We start from the raw sequence: 16,348 nt of genomic DNA on the forward strand, positions 1-16,348 counted from the left end.
CTTTGATCCCTTTCTACATCTATGAGAAAAGATGAAAAGGTGAGAAAAGCTCAGGCCACATGTATTGTGGAAAGTGACACTACTGGAATGGAAAAACACTACTATGGGTAAAGTTGGGGTACGGAACAGGGTTAAAATAGAATTGTTCCCTAGTCTATCAACAGGCCTTTATTTGGGATAGATTCGATCCAGGGGCTGCTAACAAATTTGCTGCAGTGGATAATCATTCATGTCAGTGCCATTTAGGTATGTGTCTGTACATGTGCATACGCACACAATTTATTTATATTTGATTATAAGCTGTTACTCATTTATGCTTTTCTCTAGTTGACTGATGAACACTATTATCCAATCTCTCCTTCTCTCTGAAATCACCTGGGAACATGTGTGATCAAATTTCCATTAACTGAAGTATTTACACTGAGACTGAACATCTTTCTGAAAGATATGCCCTGCTCTAGACAGAAGTTATTGGAAAGAATAGATGAAATCACACTGACTGTCCCACTCACACTGTTAATCTAAATATAATGCTCCTTCCTACTTTCATATCAGTAATGGTGTGATATAATAAAAAATCGTGGTTTATATGAAAGACAAAAACAAGGAGGAGAAAAACATACATTTTAAGGACTTACAGAACTGAAGGTTCATGTGCATTTCCTTCTACTTACCTCCTCTCTAGATGGCCTTCCTTAAGGTGAATTTCTGAGCAGGGTGAAGTTCTAAAATATTTAGTAATCATCCATTTATTAATTTTATTTATTATTTTCACCTTTCCCTTTCAAAAAAACAAAAGTTTTCCCCTAAGATCTCCCACATGAGCATGCCATCTGCTCTCTGCCATGCTGCAATTCTTCTGCAGATGATGGTATCAGTATTTCAGTCCTTTATGAGACCAAAGGACAGAACACTGACCTACAGGTCAGAAGCTTCATGTAGCTGTACTGGTTTAACTGACAGTAGGATTGAGCCCAGGTTGCTTAAAAAAGCATCAAGTAGAAGATCAGCAGTAAAGGAGAACACTTTAAACATAGATAAAGATGTGCAACGGCAGCGAGGGAAATTTAGAACTGACAGACACTCTCTTTCAAATTTGCTTCAAATGAGGCAAAAGAGCAAGTTTCACCACAAACTTAAAAATGCTCACTCACAAAGCATTTTGGTTAATACTTACACTTTGACCACATTGTTTTATTACTCTCTTAAAACACTTTTATTTCTTCATTATTAAATAAACGAATGTAGGAATGTCTCCATGTTACTAGCTACATACGTCAGCCTTGATTCAAGGAAATAATTCGTTATATATGCCTTGCATTAGGTATTGGACTATCTGCACTGTGATGTAAAATGCAAGGGATGCATCTGTTATCAATCATTGCTTTGGGGTCTACACCTTCAATCTTCCAAAAGACAGACTGTTTTATACCTGCTAGGCAGGTTTCTCTACAGGTTCAAGTTGGGATAGAAAATGAATTGTGAGAAATGAAGTAGGATGAGAAACACACATGAGGTTTTTTGCATTAAAATCGAACTTTTCTTTACCAATCAATTCTGTGACCTGAGCGCTGCCTCATTTCAGAGGTTAGTAGAAAGCCACAGAAAGTGGCTCCAAACCTTTCCATATCAGCAGTATACCTTGAACTTGAGATGGGGGACTTAAACTACTGAAATAAAAATATGGACTCCTGTGATGAAAGCATATATAGGTACTCCCTCAAGCAGTTCTGACTGACACAGATAGAATACATATCACTGGTCCACATCATCAATGTTAAAACCCAGATATCTAAGCTGACTCTCTTTTGTATAGAAATCCCTCCTGAAAACATCAAAATATCTTTTTGTTCGTACTGATATTTGTGGGGGGTATGGGGGTATGTAAATCACTGACGTCAAACTAAATTCAAATATGATGACCTTGTTCTCCATCACAAATGACAAACTACTGCTATTATCACTTCAGTCTGTTCACTGTAGTTTAAAGCTCAATATTACAAAAATGACAAGTGAAACAAAATAATCGTGCAGAGAAAAACAACTACTAAGAGTTCAAAGCCATAGAGAAAAATATATCACTCAGAGGCAAACTTGCATGCAGAAAAGTTGCAAGAACACAGAACTCTGTAAAAGTGTAAATATATGTAAATACCTATAAATTTCACTCTTGATTACCCAGTAGCTTTATCACTGTAGATTACATCAGTTCTAAGTGGTCCAAAGCCATTGCTGATTGAGCTGATTATAATAATCTATTATTATTATAAATCCCAGAATACATATTACACTACCACTCAGAAAAATAAACTGTAAAACCTCACACCAACAAAACAATCTAATCTGTATTACTTCACCCTACCTCCTCAGATCTATCATCTATCATTTATCTCTGTCCTTTCTGTATCACTGACAATAGCTATTTGTTAAAACAGCAGAGCAAGAATACACCTAAGGATAGGCAATGAGAAAATAATGCAGTAACCATAATGAGGATAACGGGGTGCTCAGACATATCCTTAAATAGACGACTGGTGGCAAGAGAAACTCTTTCAACAGCTACATATAACAAAATACATTACAGGGTTGGGGAAATCACACAAGTGGGGGTGAGGCAGGCAGTGGGCAGTGTATGGAGGGCAGGGACAATCCAAGAACTGAGAAAGATCTGGTAATATTCAGTCTCCCAATAGAAGCAGCTGGGAGTAAGAGCTGCAAAAGGATGCACTGACAATACAATGTCTGGAGGGGGCAGGAGCAGAAGACATCCCAGATGTCTGCAAAGAAAAACATTTCTCTTGTTTTCTAGTAAATGTATTAGAGGAATTGGAGCTGAAACGCAAACTGCATACTCTTTATTGTGCTGCCAGCTAGGCAGTAAGATCAGGTATATCAGTGCTCCCAAACCTTAAGAGGAACATGACACAATAATCTTAATTAGCAAGTAACAAACAAGTAATTCTGAGTTCAATATGATCAAATTTCTCAGTTTTTCCTATACCCACGGCCTCACATAATATGTACTTAAACATTTAAAAGTTAAGCTCCTCACTCCATAAGAAGATCCACTGATTTCAATAGGATCTATCAAAGAAGGCTGGACTCAACAGAAAGATGGGTGGAAGAGAGTGGCTCTGTGCCAAATACTGAGTAGATGTTCAACGAAAGACAGCAGAGAACTCACGGTCCACATGCACCACATTACCCACCAGGGTCTCTCAGGGGGAGAGGGCAGGGGACTTCCCACTCCCCACCCACACCAAAGCAGTTTTGACCTCCAAGGCGAGGGAAGGAGGATGATTCTGCGAGGAAGAAGAAAAGTCACAAAGCACGGGGAAACACAGCCATGAAATGGCAGCCTGGCCCTTCAGCCGGAGATGATGTTTGGTCTGGTATCAAGTATACGCCTTTTGTTGATCCCATTCTCAAACCCAAACAGATGAGCTAATATGCAGGAAAACTGCATATATTCAAAAAAATTGCTAAGAAAATGGAGCACATTTATCATAATGAAAATATCCAAGCAAGGAAACTTCAACCTGAGTAGTGAGCAAGTGGGGAAAAGAAGCTACTGGCCTACTTCAAAGATGCACGTGCATGATAGGTGTGTGTTAGCCCTACGGTTAGCTCTAAACAGTCTACACAGTCTCACACACAATAAAAGGTTTTCAATTTTAGAAGCGTGTTCCCTATCTCATCTCTTCAAAGAAGAAATAAATTCTTGATTAAACTTTTAAAAATGTATTTTGATATAGATAAAGCTTGTATTTTAGTCACTTGTGTGACAAATATCTGTTGTTCTGCTCTCGTGATGAGAGCAAATGCAACAGAGGATGGATTCTCAGTTGCTCTTCATTCTTTTAATATTTCAACATAAGAGAACCATGGTATTAATAATGAAACGTGGTAGAACAGTCTGCTAAGGACAAGCAGAATTCGGTGTTGCACAGATTGCTTCATAAGAACAGGTGAGGGAAAACAAAACTCACAAACTGGCTAGAGAGATGACAAAAAGAAGACATCCTTAAGCCCAGTACTCAAACATACAAAGACTTTGCATCAGCCCCTCTTGAAGATAACTTGGTGACTTTAGAATAAAGAACAACCAAAAAACAGAAGCAAAAAAAAAAAAATCTACCAGATGGCTCTAAATGAGGACTACAGAGACAGGTGACTAACTAGACCAAGAGAAATAAAAATAAAATGGGAGCGGTGCCACAGTGTTATCATTTTTGTTGAGCCACCTGGAGAGGTAGCAGGCTTATCAATGAATGCCAAAAATTAGTAGAGCCCATCTGCTCACCCTAATAAATATCCCTTACTAGAAAAAAATATAAAAGAATACAATTCCCTCAGCACTACTAACATGCTTTCAGCAGACCTGTTTGTTTAAAATATTTATTTGGGTCTTACATGGCTTAACAACTACTTCCTGTGAACACAATGTTTTAAGATGACCCTTGCAAGTCTGTGGCAAGTCAGTAGCTGTAAGAATTCACAACAGAAAGCTCCAACAACTTATTTTTAAATACACAAAAGCTCTGCAACTATCACTGCCTTCAAAACAGCTTTAGAAACATATCTCTGGCCAGCTGAATGGACTGATGGCAAAACACTAAATGAGGGGGACAGTTCAAAATTCGAAAACTTAGTACTCTTCTGGAGATAACAGTAGCAGAAAGTAACTCCATTCAAAAAAGGAGTACCAGAATCATGGTGCAAACTCAGTTTACCTCCTCTGCTGGCATCCCCATATGGCAACAAGTACCATCCTTCTGCTGATTCTAAAGGTGGGTTGAGAAAGGAGATCAGAGCTGGCAGAAGGTGAAATGAGGAACACTCAGGTCTCTCAAAGTACCGCTACAAAAAGAAACGGGATAGAAAACTAAAGTGTACATATTGGTTTGTCTTCATGAGTTTGAAAGCAAAATGAAGCTTCTTTAGCACTAACCTTTATCAGTTTCAACCATTGGTTTTGCAAAAGTCTCAAGCAAAAATTCAAATTTGCTAAAACTGAGATATTTCCAAGCTGGCCGTTTGATTCAGAGTTATATTTATTTTTCGTAGATGACAAACAGTTTAGAAAGCCCAGTTCTGTTTAACATCATCAATTCTACCACCTCAACAAAAGCAATTCAATCACATAAAACTACCTGGATTCACACAAAGTTATCCAGAACAGGACAGGCCTTTATACATTCACCACCGTCTTCACCAATACAAAGTTATCATACTACTTACACTGGTTTGTGCTGTTTTGACTTTCATATGGCAAAAACGTGAGAGAATTAAAATATGCTTATATAAACATGTATGAGGAGAAAGAACACAACAAAAAGCACTTTTGAGGAGATACAAATCACAAAATGTGAACAAACATGTATCCACACAGGCCAGAGTTCTATAAATGTCTGCATGCACAAGGCTGGAGTTCCTTCATAGTTCCTACAACAGATTTTTAAACACTTCCAAAGAGCAGTTTAAAAACTGCTCATAATAAAATTAAGCAAACATGGTGCCACACAGAAAAGCTATGCACTACTGAAAGATCATTTCTCTGTTTAATTCAATACTTGGGAAAATAATTTCTTCAAAATTAAAGTTATTTTTATTGTGTAAATTCCTTTAAACTTGGTTGTCTTCAAAATTTTGTATCTTAACAAATGCTTCACAAAGTCTGACCAGCTATTCCTGGGACTACAGTGAGACACTTGGTTCCTAAGTCTCCGGCACCTTTACCAAGTTGCAAAACGTAGCTCTTCTAGCTGAAGCACAAAAGACAACACTGTAGCCACACACAATATTTTCACTGTTTCATATTCCCTGCATTAGCATGTCAAGTAATAAAAAACAGCTAACATGATTTGGTGCATCCATGAACTGGCCCACAGTTTTTGAAATAATGTGGGTGAAGACTGGGAACTCTCAGATACAATGCCAGACGGAAGACTGTTTAAATCCAAATGAACAGAGCCTTCCACCAAAGCAAATAAACTCTCAAGGTCAGGTTACAGGATTTCAGCTATAGCATTATGCACATGACATCCACTTTTTAGTCCAATAAAAACAGCCGTTTGGTTTTATTAAATAAATATTTTTATGAAAGAGTTGGAGCAAAGCTTGTATCACTGAAAACCTGAATGCAGGACAGGGATCCTTTATTTTTAACGTCTATTAAAAAAAAAAATGTATAAGGAGAAAATTTAAAGTTCCTGTAATATTAATCATCCAATGTTAGTAGCAAAATAACCCTTCTATTCCCTCCTTTAATTTGCTGCATCTTATTTTTAAAACATCTGTTTCAATATGGTATGAGTAAGGTACACTACCATGGCAGGCAGATCTTGCCCATGCTACAAAAATGAACAGAGGCAGCTAGTGCCTACAGCCAGATAATTTTTTAAAGGCCTTGAATATGGCTTTGCACCCACTGTTGAAGGCTTCTCATACTTCTGAGAACAGTAAACCAAAAAATTATGTAAAGATACCACACTTTTTCTCATTTTATCAAGCATCAAACTGTTCTCATTATGAAAAGGGAGAGAGCGCGTGCCCATAAGCAGTATCACTGAGCTATAGTTACACAGCCCACTGAGACCACGCCATACCCTTTTATAATGGTCTTGCTGGGACAGGATTCATCCCAGAGCACGGCATCCTGCCTCTAGTGTGCGTAACACCCTTCATTTACTTTAGAAGAAACTGTAATCACCTAAGCAGATATATTCCTGCACTTCAACCTTCAGAAACATTTCACTTTGCTAAAAACCTGCTCAAAAAAAAAAGGCAAAACCAAAAAAAAAACCACCACAACAAGGTCTCAGCATTTTCTGTAAAAAGCAGATATGCATGACAAAACTTGACTCAAATCTCCAGGTTTTAATTTTACAATGCATTTTACTTTTTTAATCTGTCTTGCATTCATATTTGATTAAATACAGCCAGCTAGCAGTAAGAATTACTCTACCCAGACCTGAAAAATATTTCAGCATTTTAGAATTTATGCTCAAAAATCTTCCTAGGAAGAAACATTTCTATTTGTCTCAGTGAAAGCACATTCAGTTTTTGATCTCTTATGGTTCCTCTTTGAGATGAAATTTTACCATACATAGTGACCATAAATTGTTACAGCTTTGTTTAACAAATCTTTTTCTTGAATGTACCCAGAATTATTTGTTATCTGCTCATCACAATGCAAAAACAGGGGTTTTCTTCCCTTTCCTTTCCATCCAGGTTAACAGACTTAACAGTCAGTGCCAGCCTCCCTGTGAAAATAAACAAACTTGTTAACTAGCCCACCCATAACAAATATACTTCTGGAAACCGTCATTTATAAAAGTACAACCAGCAAAAGGATCCATTCTCATCTAAATATATGAATCAGAACCTGAAGGGCCAGTATTTTGAAGCCTGTATTACTTTCATATAAACAGAACAACCAATAGGTAATCAGTGACACAGTAAGTACAAAATCTCAGTTTTGTCATTGTCCTGGTTTTGGCTGGGATAGAGTTAATTTTCTTCCTAGTAGCTGGCACAGTGCTGTGTTTGGGATTCAGTGGGAGAATAATGCTGATAACACACTGATGGTTTAGTTATTGCTAAGTAGCACTTATCCTAAGTTAAGGACATTTCAGTTTCCCATGCTCTGCCAGGGAGGAGGTGCACAAGAAGCTGGGAGGGAGCACGGCCAGGAGAGCTGACCCAAACCAGCCAAAGGGAGATTCCATACCCTAGAACGTCACGCTCGGTATAGAAACTGGGGGGAGTTGGCTGGGAGGGGCGGATCGCTGCTGGGGCATCAGCCAGCGGATGGTGAGCAACGGCATTGTGTATCACTTGTCTTTTCTTGGGTTTTATTTCTCTCTTTTTGTTATCTTTCTTTTCATTACTATTATTTTTATTTTATTTCAGTTAAACTGTTCTTATGTCACATTCTGGGGTTTTACCTTTTTCTTTTTTTAAAAACTATTCTCCTCCCCACCCCACCAGGGGGAAAGAGTGAGGGAGTGGCTGCATGGTGCTTAGTTGCCAACTGGGGTTAAGCCACAACAGTCATGTTCCACTGAACCTTTTTAATAAATCCATTTTGGCTTATTTCTCCTGAAACACAGGTATTTTGAAGAAAATGGCTTTAAAAGTGCAATATTTACCTGCTTAAAAAGATTCCTTCCTAACAGTGGACATGAGAAATGCAATTATTTCAGCCACATCAGAAGAACAAATTAAATGCATGAAATCTTCACTGCTGCTGGCACCAAGTTATCTCAACTCCTGCTCTACCTCAGGAACATCAGAGTCTTTCTAGGACAACAATCCTAGTGCTTGCCAAGTCCAGCCAGCCTGTCAGACAGGTGAACTCTGTTCTCTGTCCTCTTATACCAGAAAACAACTTGTGTCAGCTGAATCAGGGGAGTTTGTTTTTGTTTCTGAGCTGTTCTGTGTATCCACTCTAAGGGTATAAATCTAATTATTTGGCCTTATTCTAGTGTGCTAGGGGGAGTTTTGTTTAAATAATTCTGCTGGTTTTCCTGGCTGGCTTGGAAAATGAGGAAACTTCTGTGAGCAAAGCAAACAAATGAGCAAAACAAACCAGATGCTCCTTCTGGTGCACAGCAGATTAAAGTTTTCAGCTACTCAGACATCCTTAATTATTTTCAGCAAATAAGTCATCTGGGTAAAGTTGCTAGTTGTAGTAAAGGTTTTACACTCCTCTGTTGGATTAATCTCATATTGGAGGACTCAGCATTTCATTGAGAAAATAAATAGCTCATTTTTTTTCCTCACAACAATCAAAAAGAGAGTAAAGGCATGAAGTGAATCAACAATACCTTTTTCTATGGCATCTAGAGAAGGCAAGAAAGGGAGGCTTTCACTTTTTATGCCACTTGTATGACATCCTGTTGCTACTAAGCAATGGCAGAAAGCTGTCTTAGCTGCAAAAGTCAGACCAGAGCCTCGACCTGATATTCAAGAATCAGCTTTTTAAAATTATTTATATTATTTCTTACCATTTATAAGAAGATATAATAATGACTAGAAGATGCAAAGATCATTTGCATTACATAGCAGTCACCAGTGCTTGGTGCACATTCATTCCCCAGGGTATGGTTTATTTTTATCTAGGATTTTGGCTCAGAATGAACAGAGATCCCTCAAGAGCTACCATAAACAGCTTTCTTCCGAAAGGATGCTTCACATATCGCTCTATTTATGCTCTGACTTCCTATGAGGGTAAAAGCTAGAGAGCCTAGTTCCAAATGCAAATCACAGGTTATAAATATCAAAAGGTGCTGGACAGGCCATCAGAAGGGAACCTCTATTAGCAACCATCAGTAGGAAATACCACCACATTTTTTTAAGAATTTCGTATTCACATCCAGTGATGAGATCTTTATATAATACCATCAGTGATACTCTAAACAGGTACAGTTTGACAGCTGCAAATCTTAGGTACTACGTGACATTATATTTTAAGAGTAATGTATAATAAGACATCATTTTGTGATGTAAATATATTAACTAATATATGCTTGGCAGACCAGCACCTTGAAGGACAGCCTCCAAAAATACTACTAGCTTGTATTTTCTATAGAGCACCTCGTATTTCAAGCAATGAAAACCAATTCAATTTGAAATCACTAGCATTCTTTTTTTAAATCAAATTATTTTGTATATTTCCAGTAACAGAATAAGGTCACTTAAGTCCAGATACTGGCTTGACCACGCACACCTGAGGCATGATCTCCAAAGGCAGGCTGTTTAGTTTCAATGAGAGGGGGGGTCTGTGTGTACGTTTCTTCATGTATGCACATGGGAAATGGGGATGGTAAAAATACATCCTCCTTTGTCAAACCACTTCAGGTTGCATAGGGGATTTTACCCTGTACTATGGTGCTCAAGTAATCCAACTGGCATCAGATGGCCCACTGTACTAATTGTTCAAGCATACACTGGGATACTGTCACTGCTCAAAAAAAAAAAAACGTTAAATAAGAGGCAATGGGAAAGGGATACCAAAAAATACAGCAAAAGTTGCATCTCTACCACATTTTGGAATTGCGGTAATGTCTCCTGGAATGGGAAAAATAGATGCAACTAATTCTGAAAATGGGTAATTAACTAGTGCTGTTACTGTGGCTTCCTCACACTGGTGACAGGTATCACAAAGAAGTAGCTTTCTCCATACAAGTGGAAGATTAGAAAAACAATTTTAAGCACCCTTCCAAAAGTGCAGGGCTAAGCAAATGAGCAGTGTAAGGAAAACAGTTTGTGTTGTACCTTGCTCTTGGGATACACAAGCCCTCTCTTTGGGTTCAGTCGTTCCAGCTTAGTCTACCCTAGAAAGAAGTCCGAGCTCCAGTATAACATGATCCAGATACAAAGAACCCAGTGGTTTAGCAACTAGAATTCTCTTCCACATCCCACTTGCTCACAGCATGCACACCCTTGTTTAAAACCTCAGTTATAAGCCCTCCACAGAATTAATGCATCAGTTACAGTGAAGGTCTGCCTCCCACTTTAACTTCTCATGATTGTTACAGTCTCTGTAACCTGCCTGCAATGAAAGCAAAGCCTATTGACAGCCATAGATGGACAGTCACAGAGCTGGGTTTAGGGATGACAGGACTTAACACCTACTAAAGATAACAATAACCCCGGGACCAGCCTCCTTTAGAAGAGAATACAAGCTTTACTTCTGTAATTCATAGAATTACAGAATCATAGAATAACTTAGGTTCAAAGAGACCACGGGACACGTGGTCCAGTCCAACACCCTGTTCAAAACAGGTCACTCAGGAACTTACCTAGTTGGGTTTGAATGTCTCCAGGGATAGACTTGCCACCACCTCTCTAGGCAACCTAATAACTAATTTGAATTTAATGCTCTCCCCCGTGAGTTCCTTGTACAGAGTGGCACGCAAAATATATTTGCTTGCTAACACACAAACTAAAGCTATAGCTGAGCTAACTCTATTTTCAAAAAGAGAGAATGGGTAGAGACTATATGTGCAAAACGTGGGAAAGAAGATTCAAAGGTGCACAAGTATCTTGACAGGTCACACAAAGAGAAATCTCACATTTATACATCCACTTCCCAGGTCTTAGAAACCCCATTTACTACCTACCTTGTCTACATCTGACTCAAAGTACACAGTGTACAACAAATGACCTACCTTTTCTTTTCTTTCTGCATTTAGCTACCAACACAATATGGTGATGGACTCTGCAAGTCTATAAAGTGAAGATAACAGAATTCTCCTCCAAAGCTGCTTATCCACATCACTGAGAAAAAAAAAAATATACCGGAAGATTTCTGTGATTTCTATAATGAATCAAAACAACCATAATAATAAAAAAAAAAAAGTCAAGGATTAATTGACTTCTTGGACTTCCGTTCATAAAATGGTTTTTCTTAGTTTTCGATTTATATTCCAAACATCTAAAATATTTCTACTTCTGAATTTAGTTGTGGCAAGAGAGGGTTAAAAACACAAAATGAGAACACGTTTCATTTAAAAATAATTCATTTAAGATCTCATATATCACCAACTGAGATGTTGACTCAAACAGGGAAGTTGGTATGTTTATGACAAGTTATTGTGTATTTTTCCAGATGATGGCAACACACTGACAGCTTCAAAGAAGTAGACGTGCTACTATAAGGTTTATTGTCTAAGCAGCTTTCTCCCTTTGCAGCAATCTAACAGCTTATATTTACGGTTGATTATCATTTCTATGAAATCCCAACATTTGCTAATGATCTCCAATACTGGGAAAAATAGCATCTTCTATCTCAAGCCCTCTTCTGTAGACACACTGTTCTTCTAAAATAGTCTGAAAGACAACACATACACTTCTTTTTCATAAAGCATCCATTCTCAGTGCTTTTAAAAATATTTCAGAGAGTACTGTTTTCTTTTCCACTTCTATAAGATGTGTCAGCCAACGAAACATAATTAATCCTTAGGGCAAGGAGCTTACAATAAACTTTTTTTGCAAATGGCAGAACCAGAAAAATTTTATTTCCTCACTGTCTGGAGGCAAAGCTTGTTTGCAGATTTAGGGGTAAGGGACAAATTCATTTTGCTACCTCTGCTTTAGCTGAGGCATTAATACGGTCTCTCTCCTTTATTAAGCCCTCCATTCCCACACACCACCTATAACTTACTGCCTCTGGTGATCTGGACACCCCTTGTGAAATTTGACTGAAGTGGAAAAAAAGAGGGCTTATAACAGACATACAAATACCATCTCGCAGCCATCATTTGCTTAGGAACCTATGCTTAAAAAACAGAATTTTTAAGAATTAACATTGAACTTAACCCAACAGTGTCTTCAAAAAGTGATGGCAAAACATAGCACCCAACAACAACTTAAGTGAAAGGAGCACTCTGGTTCTCAAAAATTATACAACTTTAGCCTACTCTCACTGGTAAAGGTTGTTGCTAAAGAACACACAGGCAATCTGTCACTCTGGGGGCAGATTACACTTACGTGCATCCATTTCACTTCTTTCAGATCATTCATCCCAGATACTCGCTGCTTTCACTGGGCTGCAACACACTGAAGTGTGAACAGATTAACATCCAGAAATCTGAAACAAACTGCCATTGCATTTCACTGTAAACGGGCAGGGATTACTGGAGAGAATCTGTAGAGTCAAACCAGATGTGCACAGAGGGGCTGTGCAAGACAGACCACATGTTCCTCTGTGGGTGATCCTGGCCAGAAGACTGAAAAAGCAGACCTCTAAAAAGCAGTGACTCCCAAAGGTGTTGGGAGATACAATAGCAACGATGCTAATTTTTTGAAACAGTAGACTACATGGAAACAGTAAGCTACATCAGAGCCAGAGGAGTCGATGAACTGACATATTCAAACAGAAGAAACCAAATGCCAATTCCTAACCAGCAGAGGTCAGATCACTGTTCTTTAATTATATCCTTGAAAATCTCATGGCAGTCAAAGAACAGGTTTGTGACAGAGCAAGAGAAGTTCTTCTGACTTCTACAACAATACCCTGATCATTTGCCTATGCTGTTTCAAGATATACAACAAGCAAGATATATCTTGCTTCACAATACATTAGATACATTGAACAACATTTTTTTGCTTTTATTCCCATTTGACACCAAAAAAGTAGACTATATATATACATTTTCATTCTCCTGTTGCTCAGATTTGTACCTTAAAAATACAGTTCTCATTATAAAAGGAGTTACTAATTTTTTGAGAAAAAAGCAAGTGAGAAAAATCATTTGCTTACCTATGTCCCTTCCCTAATGCAAGTGCAGGAGTAGCAATATAAGCTCATCAATCAGTAGCTAGAGCCAAAAGTAATTACTACTTCAGTCACCTACTCCATTCATTTTCTGAGGTCTGGATCACTCCCTAAAGCATACAGAGATATTCTTGTAATACATGTCCCCCAAAATCATTGTAGATGATACACAATCACACATCAGGATGACCCTGAGCCTATGTCATGCTTATTTAAGAAGGCATTGCCTGCCTCAAAAGCAGCGTATGTTCTGTGCCATGCTGCAGTTGCTACAGAAACTTTTTTCTTGTAAAGCAGCAGAGAAAATACCACCTAAAACCTCAGCATCTTGTTGGTACAATGTTTAATGTTGCTTCAGTAACTCTTAAATGCCCCTGACAAAAAAAAAAATAATCAAGGCTCCTATTAGTATTTTTGGGTTGACACAGACCTAATTTTTTTAGGTTAGCTTTCACTGACAGGTATACAACTGACACCTTAGAAAATCTCTACTTACTGTGCTAAAAATTGGGTGCAAACTATCAAAAGTATAAGCAAACCCAAGTGACAGATTTATGGCTAGTTACACAACTGCTAAATTAAGAAAGGTTTATAAGCTAACACCCCACTTTCTACCTTGCTATTTTTACCTACTATTGCTATTTATGCTACTAATACCCAAGAAGCCTGGTAGCTTTTTAGACTGTAAATCATTCAGACTCACAACAGAATCTGCCAGTATTTGCAAAGCAAACACAGGACACATCTACATGGAAACTCCACATCTAGTATCAATACCCAGAGCCAGCTCCCATCACCCTTCCTACCTCACTCCAACCAATACCTTAACTTCATGAATTGCCACAGCTAAGGCCTTGCGGCAGCTCACCTAATAAGGTACAACACAGCATGAATTAATGCGATAGAAACCTGGTTTCAGATGCTCAGATGAACCATGACTGTGCAACAGCTTTCCCTACAAACCTGCTGCAAACTTGCCTTCATGCAGAAAGCTTTCCTCTGGTTGCCCCTCAAACTCACATAAAATGTAAAAGCACCTCCCGCATTACACAATTTAAAAAACAAACAAACAAACAAACAACAACAAAAAAATAAAACAAACAAACAAACAAAAAAAAACCAGCATTACTAGAGATACTTTCAACATGATTCATGATCAAAACTTACTTTATTGGACAACTAAACATTTGACATTAGAGAACCTCCTTTTTGCTCTCAGGTGAAGACAACCTATCAAAAGTTTGCATTTTTAACCCTTAATATTAAATATAACTGAAGTGGTTTTCCGGATATGGTTAAAAAGTAGACATACAGTAAAGTTATAATACGCTTCCTTTTTTGGCATAAAGATATCTTCAATTACACAGAAATAGACGTGTTTCATGGATAAGATGATCAGATATGATGTTATAATTATCAAGAAAGAAAAAGAGACTTGGCAGTAGGACGCCTAGCTTTTAAATGAAGGTCCAGTACTAAGAAAGCCAACTGTATGTACCGCTGCACTTGCCATATCATAGATATACAAATATATTGGTTTATGTAATTACCTTCTCAGTAGGTAAGACTCTAGAAAAGCCAACATACAGCATTTCCCAAGCTTGCTACTAATTAAATCATATGCATACAGGTTCAATCCGAGGATGATCAAAGTTAATGAAAAAATTCCCATTTAATTCAATGAGCTGTGGATCAGTTCCAGACAGCTAACTGCTACTCCATCTTCTTTCTTCTTTATCAAAAGCACTCCAACAGTGTCAAAGTGAAGAGGACTCCATATGAGTCTACAGATTTTGTTTCTCCCCTCAGAATTGAATTTTAAATTAATTATTTGGCAGTTAACTACATTATATACTATTAAGTAATCTTTTCTATAAAGCCATATTAGAGGCTACTCCAGGTTTTGAAGACAGACTCCTACTATTATTGTTACATTAGTAACCTCAAAACATTTCAATTATTTCTTTCACATAAAGGTTTACCCTCATAAGTTTATTTATGTGACACATTGTTCACCACCGCAGCAATATATTGCCATATCTGAGCATGGAAAATGTCAGTCCAAAGTACTAGAAATAGAGCACTAAAATTATAAGGCTCCCTAAGATTAACAGGGATAATCTACAGTCATCTGAAGTCAAAGAAGCAAAGAACGAATGTTCAGCTCAAATATCTGTTTTTAATTACATTTGAAATACAATGTCATAATTGGCAACCAACTTCAGTTAACCAGACATTACATTTATGAAACCTATCTGAATAGCCTTTGATTCAATTCTTCTTAACAATGCTTTTTCACATTCTATTTTTCATTAAATGCTTGTATTAAAAATGAGAACTTAATTTCAGCACCTCAAAACGCAGTTCCCAGTGCTGCATAGATACTTAGTTCTGTCTCTTTGTAGTCAGGGTTTCAGCCGATATCCATTCAGATCAGCCTAAAGGGTCTCATTCATTTAAAGCGGAGCTGGACAGGAGTTGCTGTAAAAATCTTTATTTGGGAATCCAATATACGCATCACTGCTATTAGCCATTGTATAATGTCTCAAATCTAATGAGCATTACATAGAAAATTAAATAATAAAAAGTAATCTTTTCCATTCAAGAATCAAGAGTCAGTTAGATGAAAACTGCATTTGTTAGCTTTTCATAGGAGAAATGGTGTCTATGCCTAAAATTTCACATTCCATATATACAGAGACACAAGCTTAAATGAAAAATAGTGTTTAGACATAGTGTCAATAAGACTTGTGCATGCAATGCTGCCTAATTGGCCACCTCACATCCTTCCTACTTTAAGACAAATTTCAAGCACTCAGTGGAAAGTCTTTGATCATGCCCATCACATCCAAATTCAAAAACTTTTGTAGGTATAACCAAAGAGGTCTATCCTTAGCACCTCCTCCTACCTCACGTTAGAGAACCACATTAAAAACAATGGAAAGGGAATGGTGTCACTACAGCCTTTATTACCACATCTCAGGTCTCCTTTGCTGTAGCTACCAAAAGACAGAAGCCCCAGACGGCTGTTCCACACCACTGGGAACCTTGTGACCAGGGAGT

General features: G+C 37.8%; 1 protein-coding gene across 10 annotated transcripts in view; it reads right to left on the reverse strand.

Annotated features, from left to right (window-relative positions):
* Positions 1 to 16,348, reverse strand: part of FARS2 (phenylalanyl-tRNA synthetase 2, mitochondrial) — a 254,990-nt gene that overhangs the window by 227,446 nt on the left and 11,196 nt on the right. The window contains exon 4 of one of the 10 annotated variants that reach the window (XM_032991906.2): positions 11,178 to 11,286. The exons of the other annotated variants lie outside the window; for them this stretch is intronic. The gene's annotated coding sequence lies outside the window, so the exon portion shown is untranslated. The remainder of the gene's footprint in view (positions 1 to 11,177; positions 11,287 to 16,348) is intronic. 10 annotated transcript variants of the gene reach the window in all.

The sequence above is a fragment of the Tyto alba genome, unplaced genomic scaffold, assembly GCF_018691265.1.
Source record: "Tyto alba isolate M040663 unplaced genomic scaffold, T.alba_DEE_v4.0 Super-Scaffold_48, whole genome shotgun sequence".
Classification (NCBI taxonomy): domain Eukaryota; kingdom Metazoa; phylum Chordata; class Aves; order Strigiformes; family Tytonidae; genus Tyto; species Tyto alba.